This window comes from Martes martes, assembly GCF_963455335.1.
Source record: "Martes martes genome assembly, chromosome: 4".
Taxonomy (NCBI): domain Eukaryota; kingdom Metazoa; phylum Chordata; class Mammalia; order Carnivora; family Mustelidae; genus Martes; species Martes martes.
This window is the reverse complement of record NC_137891.1, coordinates 74226898-74247660: the sequence shown is the minus strand read 5'-3', so window position 1 is coordinate 74247660 and position 20763 is coordinate 74226898. Positions and strand designations below refer to the sequence as shown.

At 40.8% G+C, this 20763-nt stretch overlaps 1 pseudogene across 1 annotated transcript in view; it reads left to right on the top strand.

Annotated features, from left to right (window-relative positions):
- Nucleotides 1–1692: 1692 nt before the first annotated feature.
- LOC308341612 (elongation factor 1-alpha 1-like) overlaps nucleotides 1693–20763 on the top strand; it is an 80536-nt pseudogene continuing 61465 nt past the window's right edge. The window contains exons 1-2 of the transcript in view: nucleotides 1693–1909; nucleotides 7563–7670. The product of the transcript in view is annotated as an elongation factor 1-alpha 1-like (transcript). The remainder of the gene's footprint in view (nucleotides 1910–7562; nucleotides 7671–20763) is intronic.

Here is a 20763-nt window from a genome sequence, read left to right as displayed (position 1 = left end):
AAAGCAAGAAAAAGGCCAGGTGAGCAGGACAGGTCCAGGTCACCAGGGAAGAGTAAAAATATTTTGAATTTTTAAATAATGTAAAATGTTCAGGGCCTTTTTCTTTTCCTCCTGGATGGCCTAATACTAATCATAAGATTAATAAACACAAAAGAAAAATGGTGAGAGGATAATAATGCCTAAAGTAAAACACCATCTTTTTACTTGTTAACCTTAAAAATAAAACAGCCAGTTATTTTTCCAGCAAAATGGGTTTGTTAGGACTCTCAGAGATTTCAGGACTTGAAAGCTACAAATTCAGGGCTTGGAAACCACAGACATGTCCAACAAACAAAGGAGAAAAATGTTAGTGTATGGAGAAGGAGGAGGAAATTGGGAGGGGCTGTTTTGAGTAAAAGCCAACTGGAGAAAAGTGAGCATTCAGGGTGAAGACTATTCACCATTGACTGACTTCCAGGGTATTCCATTTCTTGTAAAAGATGCGACATACATCTCTTCCTATTGAGGATTCTTCTGTTGGAGTCTGTAATTGACAATTCTTCCTGTAACTGACATTGAATGGTAGGCCTCCCCCTGCCAGCCACCTGACTCTACCTTAGTGAGGTTTCCGTTATTGATTTTCATATACTTATTGGGGTGTTTATGCATTTCTCATAAATAAACTTTTAAAATTTTCAGGAGGCTTTGCCTATTTTTAAAATTATTTATTCTTATTGTAGGGACATTGTCTTGCTTTCATATTTGTTCTGGTACACTGGCTTTTGGTAACATTAGTAGCTGTCTGGCTTTATGTGGGAAGGACAGTCCTCAGAGGATAACACTAATGAAAGGGAGCCTAGAGATCAGGAGCTCCTGAAGCCAGAGAATTACAAGTGACCCTTGGACAATGAAGGGGTCAGGGGCACCAACCCCCTGCATAGTCAAAAACCTGAGTGTACCTTTCAACTCCCTGGAAACTAATTAAGAGCCTACTGCTGACCAGAAGCCTTGCCAATAACATAAACAATTGATTAACACATATTCTATATATTATATATTGTATTCTTAAAGTAAGTTAAAGAAAAGAAATTGTTATTAAGAAATAATAAGGGAGAGAAAATACATTTACAGTGCCATATTGTAAAAACTCTGGGCATAAGTGGACCCACAGAGTTCCAAATTGTTTGGTTTAAGGGTCAACTGTATTTCTTTAGAGTCACTGATGCAGAAAGCAAAGCTGGTTTAAGTCCTGACAGTGTGGTTTATACAGAACACATTGTCTGATAGCATGTGACTCTCAGTCTAGGTGACCTAAGTTGCTTCATGCAGAAGCCTTCTTGTCATCTGTGGGGGGAAGCCACTCCTGTGTCTCTTCTTGGCTACTCCAATAGCTGGCCTTGGAAAGTTCTATGGTCTTATACTTGGGACTCTCAGATCCTAACGTGCTCTGTAGACTTCTTGGCCTTCATCTTGGCCCCTGTCCTAGAGATAGTGTAAGCCTTCATCTCTGTGCCAACAGTAGGTTTTTTACTTGACATACAACTTCCTGACTTTTGCTTAAGGGTACTGTGATCTAGACCACCAGTTCTGGGATTCAGAATTCTTTTTGTTGCTGTTATATAAATTAACCCATTTATTATAGGCTAGCAGTGTTTCAAATGGTGGAGCTTCTGCTGGTCTTTCAACTCTTTCAGTGTTCTGATGGCCGACTTCATGGACAACAGAAGTGGTACTGTAGGTCCAGCCAACACTGGCTACTATTTTCATGCAGGAACCATGATGCCGGATCCCCACAGCTCATCTTTTCATCTTGGTTTTGCCACAGAAGCAGCAAGTATACTTAGCATGCTGGATTATTTAAATCTTCACCATTTTCCTGAAGGAGACAGCATAACCAGTCCCATAGTCACCAAGGATTTTGACCTTCTCGGTGTGTTTAGCCATGTTGCTAAAAACTAGGTCTGAACGCAGAGAGTGGAATTCAGAATTGTTAACTCTCAATGTTCATTCATATTTCTTTCAGAAAGTTTCCTCCAATTTGCATGTTATCTATGGAAGGTAATTTATATTCTAAAATATTTTTATTAAATTCCTTGTCCACTTAGTGAGACCCCAAGACCCCCACAATCACACAATGTAAATTTAAGAACTGAAAAGGATGTCTCAGAAATAAAAAGCTTGAAAAAAAAAAAAACTTCTTTCCAGGAAGAGACAGTTTCCCAAGGCAAACTAGAGGAGAGACACTGGAGGCAGAAAGAATTAGGCACACATTCCAGCTCTGCTACTTAGAAAAGCTAAGAACTTGGACAAATTACTCAGGCTATGGGAATCTCAGGGTTCCTGTCTGGAATCACAAGGTAATGGCTGAGTTTTTTCTAGGTTTAAGAGAGATCGTCTATATAAAGCCCTTAGCACACTGCTTGCCTGTTAGATGTTAGCTGTCATTGTAAAATGAATCCCAGGTATTACGACCCTTATCTTGGATTCAGTAAAACCAGTCTCTCGAGGAGTACTTAAGACCCTGGCTCTTTTGCCTCTGTGAGAGTGGGAATCCAGGTTCGTCTACTTATTGGCTGTATGCTCTCAGGCAAGATGCTTGACCTCTCTTGTCAGTGGACCACACAGACACACACGCACACACAGAGGACGCTCAAGAATCTTCAGAGAATGCTTTAGAGAGATGAACATAATCCAACTCATAAGAATGGTAGGGATTAGAAGTCAAATCTGTCCTTTGGTTAACTTGCCCCATGAATGCTCTACAAGTGTGTTTGTCCCCTTCCGGTGCCCCCCAGAAAGCATTCATCTGAGGTTTTCCCCTCACCCTTACCCTCTGTGGCCAGTGCTTTAAATTAGTTCTCTCCGCTTCATCCTTGCTAACAGATGCTACTTTTTGTGGCAGAGAACAGATAAAGGCCTAACCCCAAGAAATGGTTCATGATTCATCTAAATAATTGTGATAGTGTTGCTCTTTGTTGTCTCCAGCTTCCTTAAAGCTAGAGTGTGGTCATATAACCCAGTTCTAGCCAAGAGTTCTGAAGAAGAGAATAAAAGCCAACACCTTAATCCTGGCAAAAAGAGCCCACTGCTTCGTTACTATGAACACTGGGAATAATGAACACAGATTTCTTTGCAGTTTTTTATTTGTTGTTCTTAGACTATTTCCCACTGGGACTATATTTGTCAAATACTATGTTTTAAAATCAGACTATATGATTTTTCCCTGTGTCATTAAACCATCAATTTGATATACAGCTACAGTCATTTGTTTACTTATGTTTTTAATTTTTAGGGATCCCACCCCCGATTTTGATTTCATTTTCTATTTACCTTTACACTGTTCCAAAGCCAAAAGCACAAAACCAGGGACAGTATAAGCAACCCAAGTTCCACCTCTGATTCAATCACTCCATTCTATTTCTCCAAACAAGAAACAATTTTTATTAGCTTTTAAGAATTGCTTTTTGAGGGACGCCTGGGTGGCTCAGTTGGTTAAGCGGCTGCCTTCGGCTCAGGTCATGATCCCAGCGTCCTGGGATCGAGTCCCACATCGGGCTCCTTGCTCTGCAGGGAGCCTGCTTCTCCCTCTGCCACTCTGTCTGCCTGTGCTCACTCTCTCTCTCTCTCTGACAAATAAATAAATAAAATCTTTAAAAAAAAAAAAAAAAGAATTGCTTTTTGAGGGGGCGCCTGGGTGGCTCAGTGGGTTGAAGCCTCTGCCTTCGGCTCGGGTCATGATCCCGGGGTCCTGGGATCAAGCCCCACATCCGGCTCTCCGCTCCGTGGAGAGCCTGCTTTCTCCTCTCTCTCTGCCTGCCTCTCTGCCTACTTGTGATGTCTGTCAAATAAATAAATAAAATCTTAAAAAAAAAAAGAATTGCTTTTTGAAAAAAACACAAGCCAGAATGTATTCTATTTCTTAGATATAAAGAAACATACTACCCAGACTGTGGTGCAACTTGCCTTTTCATTTAGTAGTGCATATTGGAGATTATTCCATAGGACAGTCTTCCTCATTCCTTTGAGGACTAATACTTCATTTTGTGACTATTTGATAGCATGATATCATGTGGATATACTATACTGTCTTCACCCAGTACTCTGAGGATGCATATTAAGATTGTTTCCAAGGGTGCCTGGGTGGCTCAGTGGATTAAAGCCTCTGCCTCCGGCTCAGGTCATGATCCCAGGGTCCTGGGATGGAGCCCTGCATCAGGCTCTCTGCTCAACAGGGAGCCTGCTTCCCTTCCTTTCTCTCTTTGCCTGCCTCTCTGCCTACTTGTGATCTCTGTCTGTCAAATAAATTTAAAAAAAAAAAAAAAAAGATTGTTTCCAGTATTTTACAGGTAATCTAACAAGAACAACAAAAAACCACACACTAAATACATCTTTTCATATTTTTGTTCAGGTATCTTTTGCTTGTTTTTCTTGTTTCAAGTTTTTATTTAAATTTCATTTAGTTAAAATATAGTGCAATAGTTTTGGGAGTAGAATTTAGTGATTCATCACTTACATATAACACCCCAGGCTCATCACAACAAGTGCCCCCCTTAATACCCATCACCCATTTAATCCCACCTCCCCTCCAGAACCCTCAGTTTGTTCTTTATTAGTTAAGAGTCTGTGTTATGGTTTGCTCCTTTTTTTCTCCCCCTATGTTCATCTGTTATTTTTTTTTTAATTCCACATATAAGTGAAATCATATGGTATTTGTCTTCCTTTACCTCTTTGGTTAGGTTTATTCCCAGGTATCTTATGGTTCTTGGTGCTATAGTAAATGGAATCAATTCTCTAATTTGCCTTTCTGTATTTTCATTGTTAGTGTATAAGAAAGCCACTGATTTCTGTACATTGACTTTGCATCCTGCCACGTTACTGAATTGCTGTATGAGTTCTAGTAGTTTAGGGGTGGGGTCTTTTGGGTTTTCCATATAAAGAATCATGTCACCTGTGAAGAGAGAGAGTTTGACTTCTTCATTGCCAATTTGGATACCTTTTATTTCTCTTTGTTGTCTGATTGCTGTTGCTAGGACTTCTAATACTATGTTGAACAAGAGTGGTGAGAGTGGGCATCCTTGTCGTGTTCCTGATCTCAACAGGAAGGCTGCAAGCTTTTTCCCATTGAGGATGATATTTGCTGTGGGTCTTTCATAGATAGATTTTATGAAGTTGAGGAATGTTCCCTCTATCCCTATACTTTGAAGCATTTTAATCAGGAACGGATGCTGGATTTTGTCAAATGCTTTTTCTGCATCAATTGAGAGGACCATGTGGTTCTTCTCTCTTCTCTTATTGATTGTTCTTAACCACACTAACAGAGCACCCACCCTTCCCAGCCTGAAATGCTTAACAAGCCCCTCTTCTATCTGAGCCATGAGGGTGACTCATCTCCAGGTTTTAGGAAGATGGGCGTGGAGAGAAGTGTCCACCTCACTATCTATACTGCTAGAGGTTGTAGCTGAGAATTGTAAACCTGGATCCCAGCCACCATCACTTGCTAGGGAGAAATAGCACCGCCCCCTTCATTCTTTAGCAGAAACACAAGCATTTAACTGTCCCTTTATGCCAGACCCTTCCCTCACTGCTCTTCAGAAGCCAAACTTTTCAAAAGAACAGGTTAGATGGATTTCTTCTAGTACTCTTCTGCTTCACTCTTCATAAATTGAATTGGGCCTGGTCACACAAAAGATTGATGTCTTAAATTCTTAACGTTCCTCTCTCAGTTCATTCTGTCTATCCTTTCAGTCTGACCAGAAAGCAAGGGACAGAGGAAACACACAAGGGAAAGCAATGAAAATAAGTCTCCGACCTCAGTTTCCCCAAGAACAGAAATACCTCAGTGGGAAGAAATCCCAAGTTTCAATGATGAGTAATACATAATTTAATTTCAATAGTAGCATGAAATCTAGAAGTAAATAAATATGCCTTAGATGACTTCTCATTGCAGCTTGTTGCAGAGCTTTTAATTATCCAGCAGAAAGTTATTTTCTTTTTGGTTAAAAAGAGATAAGATTAGGAAGATGGTTCAGTAACCTAAATCAGAATAAATACCTAACACTTATCAGCGATACATGATTGACACTCTACAGATATTTGTTGATTGACCAATTGCATGAGTACATATATGTATTTCCAAGTGAGGGGTTTAAAGTCAATGATGGCATTTCAAATAGCATTTTCACTTTTATGCCAGTTTTCAAACAATCCCCACAAGGTCTCTCAGCTATTAATTCTCTGCTTTCCAATAGAAGGCTTTTTCTACTATGTCAGCTTCCACCGAAGTATGTTTTGTGGTTTGGTTAGTTTGCTCTCCTGTGAACTAAACTGAGAAGCTTTGGTGGGAATGTTTTATTCTGTTATTGCTTACTGTACTATGATTATTATTTTTAATGAAGGGAGAATACAGTTTAAGTCAGTGCTATTACAAAATTTATCCAGATAAGATTTTCTCATTGCACAAAATAAAGCATTAATAATGGTATAGAGGGGTGACTGGGTGGTTCAGTGGGTTAAAGCCTCTGCCTTTAGTTCAGGTCATGATCCTAGGGTCCTGGGATCAAGCACCACATCGGGCTCTCTGCTCAGCAGGGAGCCTGCTTCCTCCTCTCTCTCTCTCTGCCTACCTCTCCACCTACTTGTGATCTCTGTTTGTCAAATAAATAAAATCTTTAAAAAATGGTATAGAAACATGTTTTTTTGGAAATGAAAAAGAAATATAGGATCTATGTGTAGAAATTTGGACCAAAAAAAGAAATTAGTGCATTAGTTTGGAGGAATTTCATTTTACATGAAGTAGCAGCTTCCATCAGAGAAATACTTTTAGACTGAAGTTCGAAGAAAAGTACTCAGGATGGTCCCGGGCTGGCTCATGACCTGCTTGGCTTCTTAGTGGTGGGGAAGTCATTAAACTGGTCTATATTCCTTAGGTGACCTTAAATTCTAAAGTTAGGACATTTTTCCTGATTTTTCAGAATCTTTGTTCTTAAGCTGCTTGGACACCAGGGGAGATTTTTTAAAAAGTACTTGTGAGGAGCGGGACACCTGGGTGGCTCAGTTGGTTAAGCAGCTGCCTTTGGCTCAGGTCATGATCCCAGGACCCTGGGATAGAGTCCCACATCAGGCTTCCTGCTCAGTGGGGTGTCTGCTTCTCCCTCTCCTTCTGCCTGCTGCTCTGCCTACTTGTGCTCTCTATCTCTTTGTCAAATAAACAAATAAAATCTTTTTAAAAAGTGCTTTTGAGAAGCATATTGAGGTTCAACTACAGAAACATTTGTGCTGCCTTTAGCATTAGTTGGACCTGCTTGTGCATTATGAGAGCTCAGGCATGACATGTCTATGGCCATTACATTTCACCTACAGCAGCAACAACCTGGTTGATGCAAAAAGTGTAGGAACTAGTGACCTAGGAGGTTAGAGGTTGAGCTCAGATGGACATGAGATATGGATAATGTAGTTTGAGGACATGTCTGAGGCAGTTATGAAAGAGGTGAAGGAACTTGGGTGCTCAAGTAGTTAACGCATTCGCATTCCATGGACTTTCACTTCCACTCTGGACTTTACTGGCCTTTAATGTCTATCTTCAGTCTGCTTGATGACTGCTCCTAACTCCAAGAAAGGTTGTGAGGACTATGACCACAGCCTTGAACTGACAGAGTGTGGTATGGGGAGTCTGCGATTCCATGAAAATAAAGGTAATGAAAACACAATGATTTGAAATAGTCCATCTGTGTGGCTAGGAATTTAAGACAGAATCATTTAAAACCCTTGTGCCAAATAATTGTACTGCCTATTACCCTATTGCACAAGAGCACCTTATATTTATCTAAACAATTATATGGTAATATGCCATTTGAGAGGCATGGAAACTTGGCAAAGCACTTAACTTCCCTATGTTAACATTTTTGCTTTGTAAAGTAAGACTACTACCCACATAGCACTTCTTGTGGGAATTAAATGATGAAATACACTTTAAAAGAGCCAGCACTACACTGAAGTGGATATGTGTATGTGTGTGTGTGTTCAAGAAATACACAGCATGTGCTTGAGAGCAGAGTGGGAGATGTACAAAATAGCAGAATGAGAAGGCAGAGATCAAAAGGCAGAGACACTTGTATTTTTATTATTAATAAGAAACCATGAATATTGATAGGTCTGTAAAGCCTAAGAAACTCTATAGTGATAGCTGTATTATTATAGGTAGGAAATGAACAATATAAGAGATAATAGCTGTATTATATTTCATAGTGCTCAAACAATGTCTGGAGTTCTGTATTAAAATCTCAGTATCATATTAGACTAGTCTCTTAATAAGTTTCAATGTACATTTTAAGTAAATCTTTCCCCACAAATCCATCAGTTATGGAGATTCACTCAGCAGTCATTCCCAGGCTGGAGAAAGGGCATTTTTCCTCAGGAAGCATCAGAAGAATCCCCCACTGACCCAACAGGAAGACTCTCAGGGGGAGGGAGAGATGTGGGGGAAAACCCTATTCTCCTCTCAGGTAAAATCCAGGTCTCCAAATGAGAATCATTCATTCTTAATTCGTAAAGAATTTGAGTTCTATCTTAAATTTGAGTGAACGAGAAGTTTCTCAAGTCCAGATGAGAAAAGTTTCTTTAAGGAGGCAAGTGATAGTAAATTCTATGAATTACTTGACATCATATTAATTTATCATTATGCCATCTTGGTCTTGTTTAAGGGTCATTGACTTATATTCATAATTTGGCCTTAATATGACCCAAATAACCTTTACTCATGAGCTCCCAATGGACTTGAATGAGCACAAACTTCATGTGTTAAACCCCTGAGGTTTCTGTAGATTTGTTATTACGGATTCTTCGAGAAAGATCCTTTGATTGAGAATGTGAGCATGATTTCCTAAAACCCTTAATAAAAAAGTGAGGCGTATTTTATTGGTCAGTCTAGAAAATTCTTTCTGCAACTGAGGGTCCTGCATTCACCACCTCCTATTGCCTAATATGCATTCCCATTCAACTTCATTAATATGAACACTTAGCATTCAAATGAACTCTCTTTAGTTCCTCTAGCCGTAGGATATAATATAGGATATAATACAGTCAGAGGAGTGAAGTTGTCTTTTTGTGTATTGTCGCATTTTTACCCATACTTGTTTCCCTCCTAAAAGGTCCTTGAGTGTTATGCTGCATAGTGGAAGGCTTCCTGTCTAAGCAGTTAGGCTGTTCCATCTACTCCAAAGGTTGCTGAAGGATGATATGGGAATTCTTTTTTCTCTTCCTTTTTATCTTGAGGGCTCAGAAGGATTTACAGACTCTGCAGTAGAGTCAAAGGATAGAATTTCAGGGAACTTTGTGTGCCTTATTAGGGCTTCCATAGTCTATGGACATAAACCATGTAAATCTCATGGTTGTCAACATTTCAACCCTGACCAGATGCCTTACTCCATCTTCAGTGGGGATATCTCCCACCTCCTCAACCTTTTTTTAGGGTGGGGAGTGCTCTACAACCAAGACAAATTGTGCTTGCTTCATATCAGGCACTAGTTAGGGAATGTGAGTGGAAAAAACCAGCATAATATCACATTACACAGGAGCTCTGTTGGGGAAATGTATAAGCATATACGCAGTCCCACAAAGTAGTCAGCAGGCTGTGGAGAGGATACAGGGACTTGGGCACAGCTGGATGCACTCTGGGCCATAAGAACCTGACAACAGGGCCTGGGAAGTGATTAGCATAGTCCCTTAATGGCAGAATTCCTTATTCCACACCTTCCAAATTAGTGCCCCCACTTCCAGCTGAATATCTTCATTCAGAGAGTGCTGCCTTGATCAGAGCTATCTAAATTGGAAGAGTATGAAAGTGGGGGGAAAAAGACATTACAGATAATCATACCTGAACAACAGGCATAAATCAGGACCATGGTGGGCTAACTGATGCATATGGTAATTGCACCTTTAACTTCAAGGTGGTCCATTTCATATTCTCCAGGTAGTTTTAACATTGGTTGATGTTCATCCTGTTACACCAAAGGGCATTGTCAGTTTTTTTTATGGCTGGGCATCCACTTGGATGCTTGGAGAACATGCTATATCAGTTGTTAAATATTTCAATGTCATCACCATTTAGAATGCGCTTTCTTTTATGAAACCAAAGTCTATAACTTAACCCATTGATTCTAATGCTCTCTCTTGGAGCCATGTAAAGCCAGTTTAATTCTACCACTCACATTCTGCACACATAACATCCATTTAAATATTTGAAGATAGCTATTTGAGAAATCAATGTCAAACTTGAAATAAAGCTTTAGACAATCTTGGACTTCTGAAATACTGTTATAGTTTCATTAAGGAATTAAATATAAAAAAAAGCAACTCTAAAAAAGGTAGGAGAAATATCAATGTATATTTATTCACCCTCTAAATTGGAAAGAAATTTCTTATATTAAACAACATTAGAGAAAAATAGATGAGGTTAAATTTTTTGAATACATTAAGGTTTACAACTGCTATAGACAAACTAATGAATAATAGCAAAGTCAAAGAAACTAAAGAAAATAAACTTGACAGATGTGCTAAAATATCAGCATAATTATATCATACAAGTCAATAAGGAAAACACTAATTAGTTGGTCAAATAAGGTAAAAAGAAGAATTCACAAATGCAGAAATATAAGTGATTAATAAATTTGGAAAATTGTTTAATCTCACTAGTAATGAAAGGAATGCAGATTTTTAAAAAGTTGTGAATTTTCTCTAAGAGAAAACATTTTTAAGTAATTCCAAACACTAGAGAAGGGTTGATGAAATGTGCATTCTTAGCCATTTACCAGTGGGAGAAAAATATTGAAAGACAATTTAGCATACGTATGAAGAGATTTTATGCAAGTAGACAGTAGTTTGATGAGTAGGAAAAAGGCTTCTGCACACAAACGTGCATCCCAATGATATTTATAACAGTGAAAAATTAGGAGCAATCTAAATCCTGAGCAGTGAGTGGCTGTGATATATCTTCCCAGTGAAACAGTATGTGTTTTTAGGAAATGGTATTTTTGAAGACTTTAAAAACATAAAGCAAATGCTTACTCTCCTAAATGACAAAAACATGCAAAAATGCAAAAAATACATAAAATGCAAGAGTATCTTAAAAGATTATGCATGGAAAATAGTCTGGAAGGAAGTATATAAAAGTTGTTAACAGAGTTTGTCTCTAGGTGGTGGGAATATGTATAACATTCCACCCCCTACCCTGTGAGTTTATTATCAGAAAAAGCTTAGCTTCTATAAAATATTCTTGTAAAGACAATTATAACCTCTCCATTGATCCTTCTTTGCTCTTCCATCTGAATCATTCCACTTCTTTCAGCTTGTCTTCCTATGGTTTGGTTCTGCGACCCACCTTATCCTTTTGCACGCGTGATAGAAACTGAATGAAATACTTCATGTTTGAGACAAGCAGTGAAGAACAAGGAAGAACACGGCTCTCATTCTGGGCACTATTGATATCAATCATTTCCAGTATTGATTTTTACTGAATAAAACTCTCTGAGTGAATGGATCTGAACAGCTTTTGTTTTGTTTTTTTTCTCTGTACCTCACCTGAGTAATATAACCTCGTGCACACTAATGGCCATGGGTTATTCAAGGTGAGAGGGCAGGGCAGGGAAAGGAGTGGGTCCATCAGAAGATTAGGATGAGAATGAATGGTGGGCAGGTGTGCATTCCTTTGAAACGATGGAGTGAAAAAGGCTGAGCCTTTGCCATATTCTCTTGTTCCTGACTTCCTAACGCATAGAGTTCCCAGCGTTCCTTAATGTTAGATGGTCCTGTTAACTGAGTTCTGACCCATGGAATAAGAGAAAGGGAGTGATGCCTGACATTTCAGAGCTACACCATTATCTCCTATACAGAATCCTGCATGGTCCTTCTCCCTCTGACCCACTGAAATAGAGAAGGGATATTAGATTGAATTGGATTTTGTAAGCTAGGGATATTGGAACCCACATACTGAAGGTGGCAGGGCTCTGTCAGCCTGGATTCCTGAAGGTTTGTATGGCCGAGGGCCACTCTGCTTCTTCTGCTCACCTTCCCAGCATTGTTACATAAGTAGTACATAGTGTCTTCTTGTATGTTAACAATTCCATAATTTGGGATCTACTTATTAAAGCACGTAGCCAACATTAACTAATATAATATCCAATGAGGTCCTCCAGATGACCTTGGTACTTCCTTGTTCGTTTGTTTGTTTTCATCTTCTCTGAACCAAAGGAGAGAATTTTCCCAAAATGTTTATCCTCAAATGCTTCAAACAAGACCCAAGAAACTGTATGTATGTTGTAGATATTATGGATCATTATGTAAGACTCCATATTTAATATGTTAATGAATTTCAACTTGTTGAATGTATCTTATCATTTGGGCTTATCCAATATAAGACTCGAGTAATGCAGTGTTGGGGTTTAAAGGACTATACCAGAATACCTGGGCTCGTGGAAGCTACTACAACTGAACACAGAGTGTAGCTTTGAGTTTGTCATTAGGCAGGAGAAGCGGGGATAGAGTTCCTGATGAATCCCAGCTTCACAAATTCAAGCCTAGTATACGACAGCACGCAGCACCTGCGTAGCATGTCATATCTTAAGTCTTCCCTTCCCATTTTCCCGACTTTCCTTCTGATCTTCTCTCCTTGTGCTCATACTCTATGGCAGCGAGGTGAGAAATTGGCAAGAGAAGGCAGTGAGAGAAGCAGAAGGGGACTGGGAAGAAAAATAAAGCAACATGGAGGGGTAACAGGAAAAGAGGCAGTGAACAGGGTAGGCATGGGGTCCTTGAGAATATTCATATAGAAAATTAAATTTCAGATGAAACTCAAGCTAGTTGCAGGGTCTTTAATCATGAAGTTCCTTCCTCCTGGAATGCTGTTCCTGTGGACCATAGCCTGGTTCTGTTTCCATGTCACTGAGACCTCTGCTCTGACCTCACCTTGTCCTAGAGGCCTTCCCTGGCCTCTCTGCCCCGAAGCTCTTCTCATTCTCTAGTTCCTTATGCTGAGGCTTCTTTTCTTCCTGGCCATACTCAGCCTCTGAATTCATTAACTTGTTCGCTTGTTTATCTTGTGACTGACTCATGCACTAAAACCTGAAAATGGTGAAGGTCTTGAGCTGGAGCAACTAGGTTCCAAATCTCAGATCCACATCTTCCTATTTAACTTTTTCTCAATGTCTTCATCTGAAAAGCAACAATGCTGCTACTACTGAGTTGTGAGTTTGAAAGGCGTCATTGCATAGCGTGCACTTGGCACAGTGCCTGACACGTGGTCACACCTCGGTAACTCTCCGCAATTATTGACTCATTCATCAATGTGTCTTTATTTTTTTTTTAAGCTTTTATTTATGTGAGAGAGAGAGAGAGCGTGAGCAAGCTAGAGAGCATAAGCAGGGAGGAGATGCAGGGGGAGAGGGAGGAAAAAGACTCCCTGCTGAGCAGGGAGCCCCATGCAGGGCTCCATCCCAGGACCCTGAGATCATGACCTGAGCCAAAGGCAAATGCTTAACTGCTAAGCCACCCAGGGGTGCCCATCGCTGTCTCTTTTGCCCCTGGAAGAATGCCTGCCATGCACCAAGATGGTCAGCCAGTATTTTTAAGATAAATAAATGTTAGTTAAATACTGAATAAATATAATAATCACCATTAACTCTTCTGAGTGCTACTCTTTGATAGGCATCCCACTGTGTGACAAAACTATGAAAAAACAATTGTTCTCCTTCCTCTTTTATATCTGAGGAACTGGAGCCTTGGGTTAACTACCCAAGGTCATAAAATTGTTGTATAGCAAAGCCAGGGCACAACAAATCCAGGTTTCCTGTGATGCCAACCACATATTCCATACCATTTTTTTATGCTGCTTTTGATTTACTGCACTTTAATGGAGAAAATAGTAAAGCTGTTTTATTTTTGGATGCATATAATTAAAAAATACCTTCCTGATATATCTTATTACTTGTTTATCGCACACATTAGTTTTGGTCTGACCTTTTAACCTGAACTTCGGTGAAAGCAAGACAGAAATAATAGACCTGGAAGTGTAAGCTAATTCCTTTGACAGGACATTTTGGTCCAGTATAGCCCTTTATCCTTAGCTGGAGTTCCCTGACCAGTGTTGCCCATGGGCGTATATCCCGTCTCCATTTCACAGTCTGTAGTAGCGAGGTTACTACGGTGGTAGTTAGGGTTACTCACATTTCACAGCAGTGAAATAACCAGTCTTTATGTAGAGGCAAGAAAGAACCTGTTGAATGATTCTTTCTCTAGGATAAAGACCAAAACATTCAAACGTCTGCTCTGTTGTAGTCTTTATTGCAGTTCTCTGCCTGGTTCCTGTCAAGTTAGAACAGTTAAAACAAAACTGAGATACTTGAATAGAGGGAAGTGTAGGGAAAAAATTCTATGACGTCTGCCTGAAATAAGAGAGCAGTGTGACAGATAAGCCAGCTTTATTTGAAATGTGCATCTGGGTTGTTTTATGTTTGGTTGATTTGCTTTGGTTTGGTTTTTGTTTGTTTGTTTTGCTGTCAGTGAATGCCTGCTAAACTCAAGGGGAATTTACCAGTTCTCTTGGGATGATAAAATGGTCACTTGGTAGAGTTGGGGCTCACAGGAAAAGAAGATTTGAACTCTTCTTTTCCCATCGCCAGGACCTGAAGATACACACAAGTTACTTGCTCAGTAAAGCCCAACAGCAATGCTTGAGCACCACTGAACACAGCCTCCACTCAGGCCTTCAAGGAAAGAGGTTTGTAATGATGGCCAGGGTGGCCCTTGCCATAAAGTGATACCTTTAAAATCATAGCATTCTGGAATACACTGTCTGAATTTGTTAAGGAATTGCTATCGTCTTCAAAGACATTAATATTTCCTTTAAAATAATCAAAGATCCTCTACTACTAACACGATGTTTTGGTACTTCAGTCTTGGGTAGAGAATTTATGACCCAGAGTTGAGACTGACCCAGTCCGTATTTTCACAGGACTTACAATTAATTAAAATGCAGAATTTTAGCAGCACTCTTCATGTATTCGTCCTAGCACATGCTTACAGTACTGCCTTGTCATTGCTGTTTATTGGACGATGTTGATTCTCAGGTGAGTAGATAATATTGTTGCTATTAGGATGGTGTCCAGAAATTAATTTTCAAACATAAAGCATGATCTGTGACAGGTGTCTTTATAGCTGACATGATGGTGATGATGATGATGATGATGACGATGATGATGATTTTACTGTGTAGCATTTGCCCACTGTAGGGAAAATGATTCTTATTCCTGGTTTTGGCCAAGTGATAAATGATTTCTTACTATGTAGAGATTAAAAGGAGCAGAAGGGCTATGGGAGAACTTGGAGGTCCTCCTATATGTAGAGGTATGACCACTAATCAGGCTACTACCACAAGTTGTGCAGAGACACACACACACACATTCATACACACATACACTCATACACACCTGTGAACACAGGCATACACACACACATACACCTCACACACACCATATACATCTTTCAATGAGTACCTTTTTAGAATCAAATAATCTGCCAATAGTTGGTAAAATAAATATTGCTTCTTTCATTTGGTTATTGTAAGTGATTTATTCAGTAAGACTTATCACTCAGTAAGACTAAATAAGATTCAATCAAGAATAAACACTAGGAAAAAAAAAAGAATAAACACTAAAAAAAAGACCATGCTGCCCCTAAAATTTTTTTTGTTCACAGCATATTTTTTATTGAAGTGATTGCTTTAACTGGTCACAACAAAATGCCAAGTGACTCAGTGACAATGAAATTTTTCCATGAAATCTAATTCCTAACACCCAGTAGGATGAATTTTTTCTTATAATATATAAAAACCAATTTATCATTTTAAAGAAAATTAGAATAGGTAGCTATATGATTACTGAGAATTCATTATTATTCCCCATTTTTGTATTTTGTATGCTCTATTTCCTTTAGGAAAATGTGAAGCCTGGAATTCTAAGAAGTTCGGCAGTTATTACAGCTCTTCATCATAGGGAGGCATAATCTACTGTTCATCTGTCTTCATAGTCATTCGAAAGCTATTTGGAACAGTCTTTGATGAAGAGGCTAGATTAGTTGCCTATTCCCCTCCCTCGCTCCTGGGTCTGCATTTGGGTGAAAATGCAGCAACTTTTTCCTCAGAGGGCTGTAATGAAATGACCTCTGGTAGGTCATGGAACTAAAAGGTCAGGAGAAGAAAAATGGTCGATTGGAAATGTCTCTGGTTTCACAATTTTAGAAGACATACTTCCATCTTTAAAGCTTGACATTTAGTTCCCATTTACATGTTAAGAACGTTGTTTCTCCTCCAGGAAAAATCCCATATATTTCTTCTTCTTTTTTTTTCATCCCATTTATTTCAAAATCACTGGTCGGGGGGTTATGAGACAGAAGGCGAAGGGGTGGGAGAAATAGTAACTTAAAATATCACAATGATATCACAATGATAAACTGGTTGAACACCCCAGATTAGCAGCAACCATCTACTACCTGTGAAAGACATGGGAGGAACCTGAGAAATCACTTGCAAGGCCACTGAGGCTGAGGTAGTTGTTGGCTTGGTCCAGATATCACTGATGTGTGTAGCTAGGTATTGAAGGCCCCCAGCTACTCTTTTTAAGCAGATCGGCACACAATACCACAATGGAGCCCGTTTGGGTTTCTTTTTCCTTTTTTAATGGACTTTGGTTGCTTTGTCAATGTAAATAATAAAGCAATTAAAATTTATTTCAGTCTTGACTGTTCCCTAACTACCAGTTTTGCATGCTTATCTTTATTTTAAAAAGCAAGCAGGATTTATAGTCTTTAAAAATGAACCCACTTGGTCAGAGATTTGACGAATGATACTATAGAGTACAGTCAGCAAGTTCACCATTCTGATGAATAATGACCCTTTAAAACCTTCGGAGGGAATATAGTTGGGGGGAGGTGTATGATCCCAGGGATCAGGGGTCCTCCGTTCTGTCTCCTCACTGACATTGCTCATGACCTGGAAGAGTCATTTTTTTTTGGTCTTTGAAAATGTCAATGTCCCTGCTTGGATGAAATTGTGAAGTTAATGTGAATTTCAGTTTCCTTTTTTCCTTTCACTCAGCTCTCCTTCGAGCAGAAGGAGCAGGAAGGAGGCTGAGGGAAAAAAGCCTGTGTCTTCCCAAGGCAGGATTGTCCCCTTGCCACCTTCCTTCTCCACTCACCCCCCTTCCTCCTGGCTCCTTTTGAGCCAGGGTGCCCAGGGCTCTGAGCACCTTCTCCCTCTTCACTTGCAGACACCCACCTGCATTTATAGATGTGCCCTCCCCACCACACTGGGGCGGCATTGATTCTTGGCCTGCGTTATGTGGTTTGTGGAAAAAAAACATGGACTTTCGGAGTCAGACAGACCTGGGTCTCCTTTGCTTTACCTCCTGCCATCTTGGCTTGGGTCAAGTGCCCTAGGACCTAGAGATCAGGGAACCCTTCATGATACCAGGTTAATAATGACTCCCATACAGGGTAGTTGTCAATATTACAAAAGGTTACACAGTAGGGCCTCTGATAGAACTCAACTGTAAATCCATCTTTTCCTTTCCCTTGTGTGTGATCTTTTACTCCACGTCAGACTTTGCTGTCCTGTATTTCACATCCTCTATGTCAGACTCTTCATATACACAGCCTCATTTAATCCTCCCCAAACCCTTTTAAGTCATGACATAACTATGAAGGACAACTTTCAAAATGGTAAAATCATGACTTTTTTGTAAAATGAACATGCACTGAAGATTTTATGTAATTCATTAATTAAGAAGGGAACTGCTGAAAGGTAAAAACTAGTTCAAATTCAGATTAATGTATAAAGATGTATATTCTCAACCAGACAGAATTGATTTGTGTTGCCCTTAATAAGATTAAATCATGTGTCTACAAGCACTATAAATCTTCTGTTAACTCACTTCTATCTCTACCGAATTGTAAAACAGCCTCATTGGAGACCATCAAAGACACACACTCCCATGGAATCCAATAATCCCTGAACATCCATGGAGCAATCCCCAACATGTCATTGAAAGGACATTCAGGGATCTCTTAGGCCCATTCCAAAGTCTTTCAATTTCCCTGGGCTTGAGCATTCCCACTTGATAGACAAGTAAACTAAAGATAGAACTGTTAGATAATGTGCCCAAGGTCTTTACAGAATAGGTCTGGATGAGGCTCCAGGTTGGCCTGGCTCCTTACCCATGGTGACTCTCTCCCTGGACCACACGAAGCCTGCTTTGTTCTCCATGTTGGCTTCTCATCCCACTCTGGCAGGGGATGTGGACAAAGAAAGGAAAGGAATTCTCAAAGAGGGTCTGGCAGAGGGGCCAAGCTCTGTGCTTGGCTTCCCGAGGAGTCATGTTCCTCATGTCCGTGGGCCCCTGGATTAGGGGACTCAGGACCCTCTCTCATCTCACCCTTCAGTCTCTCTAGCATGAAGTTCTAGAATAAGTGGACATGGGGATCCCTGTTCCCGTGTGCAGGGGCTTGTGTCCAGATGTCCCTGAGATTGCCTGAAGGTAGGTTACTCATCTCATCTGGCCTCTGGAGAATGGTAAGGGTCCAGAAGAAGAATAGTCCCAAGCCATTGTATTTTTACAGTATTATAATCTGTCTTTCCCTTATTCCCACTGTACTTTCTGTGGGTAGTAGACCCTCCTCCTCCCAGGCTCCCAGCATCAGACTGAGCCTGTAGTCTCCCCAGCTCACACTTTCCTGGGAATGTGTGATGAGGGCAAACATAGGATGAGGCCCAGAAGTGGAGAGAACAAATATATCTCAATCTGGTGTATTCCCAAGTGGGTTACCAGGTCTCACAGATCTCTTCAGGGATGCTGAGACTACTGCCTTTCCAAGCAATCTATGATGGGGGATGGGGACAGGAAAGGGGAAGAATTTATCCATAGACTTCCATCTGCTACTGGCCTCATTTACTGGCACCCAGTCCCTTGGCAGTTACCAGAAAGCGGGATCATAAAACCACAGCAGTGATCATGAAGGCTTGGCCACAGTGGGTCGGGCTGGGGCACATCCTGCCAAGAGCAAACCCAAGGGAGGGCCTAAGTGAGAAGGGAGAGCTGTGGCGTAGGAGGTGAGGACACAGGAAAGGCGCTGAAAGGATGTACTTGCCAGCCCAGGAGGTGTGGGGACTGAAGCCATAGCAGGTTGGTAGGAGGAGGGTATGGTGGCCTTGCACTGCCCATGGGGCTCAGCAGACACATCCTAATCTGGAGTTCACAAAATGCTCGCAGGAATGGAGTTGGCATCAACACATCCTTCTAGCATCTGGAGGGTCATCTCTAACATGGGCCAGAAAAATGGTTTGAGGGAATCCAGGGAGGCCCATAGCCCATGGCTGGCACTCCAGGCATGGAAGCTGCTGGCGGTGTCTCTGCTGGTACCTCTGTCACGGGCTAGTTCTAGAAGGAGAACCTGTGTCTGTTCCATTTACCCCAGAAACCCAAGGTATTTGCATTTGATGTTTTTTAATTCTCTGACTTTCTGATGGGTGGGGTTTAAGGCAGGGTAAAAGAGGTACTCGTTGGCCACTAGGCTTTCCAACTTACTTTCCTTTTTTTTACCTCAGGGACTTTACTATAAGGGCTTATCTGTGAGGGGAAAGTCAAATGACAGAAAGGGAGGCCCTTGGCAGCCTTTCCCCACAAGGAAGTTGTGGGCTGATTCTGCTTCCTTTTTTCCAGTCATTTTCCCCTCTGACTGGAAATGGTTGCTTCTTCCCACCACCCCTGCTCTAAAGGGTCTTGTCTTCAGTGAATGGGGGCTGGATGGGTGGGAAATGGCTCCCTGTCTCCTCTGGTTACAGATTTGGAATTCTCATTTCCTTCCTCACTTTCCTTTTCCCAATGGGTCCTGGAAATTCAGACTACTTCATACAGCATTGGCCTCAGTGCCCGCCTTGTAGTTTGTTCTTCTGGGAATTCAGGTAGGAATGGGGGTCAGTATGAGCCTCTCAACCATCCAACATTTGTCAAGTACCGATCTTATAGCAAACATTGGGGCCGGAGCTGAGGAATCTGACAGAAAACCAAGGTCCTTGTCCTTTAAGGACTGGAGTTTACTAGAAGGAATTTGGCATGCAAATAAAAAAGTTCACCAATCTCAGTGAAAGATTTCTGTATATACGGTACCTGAGCACTCAAAGGAGAGCATACCCTGGGAAGTGGGGTGAGATGCAGGGGAGACTCCTGAACTGAGCATGGGGACATGAGAAGGTGTTTGTCAAGAAGAAGAAAAGGAAAAAGCGGTGGGCTGGGGAGGATCTTCCTGACAGAAGGCACAGCATGTGAAAAAATGGCAGGTCCTTGATGCCCCCTAGGGCAACTGGAATTCCTTTGTGGATAACTGTTCACCAGTCTCCCCTCAGCCTTCTTCCAAAGAGAGAGGCGGCCAGTTCTAAGACGTGTGGCATCCCTCACATCAGACCTAAACTTTTCTGTTAATTTCTATTGTCTCTCAAAAACTGCATATTTTATATAAGTTAATATTTTACTGTCCTATTTTTCAAACTAATGTGAAGTTCTTCTTTTCTAGTGCACAGCACTGACTCCTGACTCTGTCTCCAGCTTCTGGAGCATAATTTGGCCTCAAGGAGGGCTCTGAAGTGTTTGTTGGTAGTGGCCCATCTTTGAGACTTCCAAGGTGGAGGTCCTTCCCCAGCTCCAGCATGGCTGCCAGGCTCTGCTCCAACCCTCAAAAAAGTCTCAG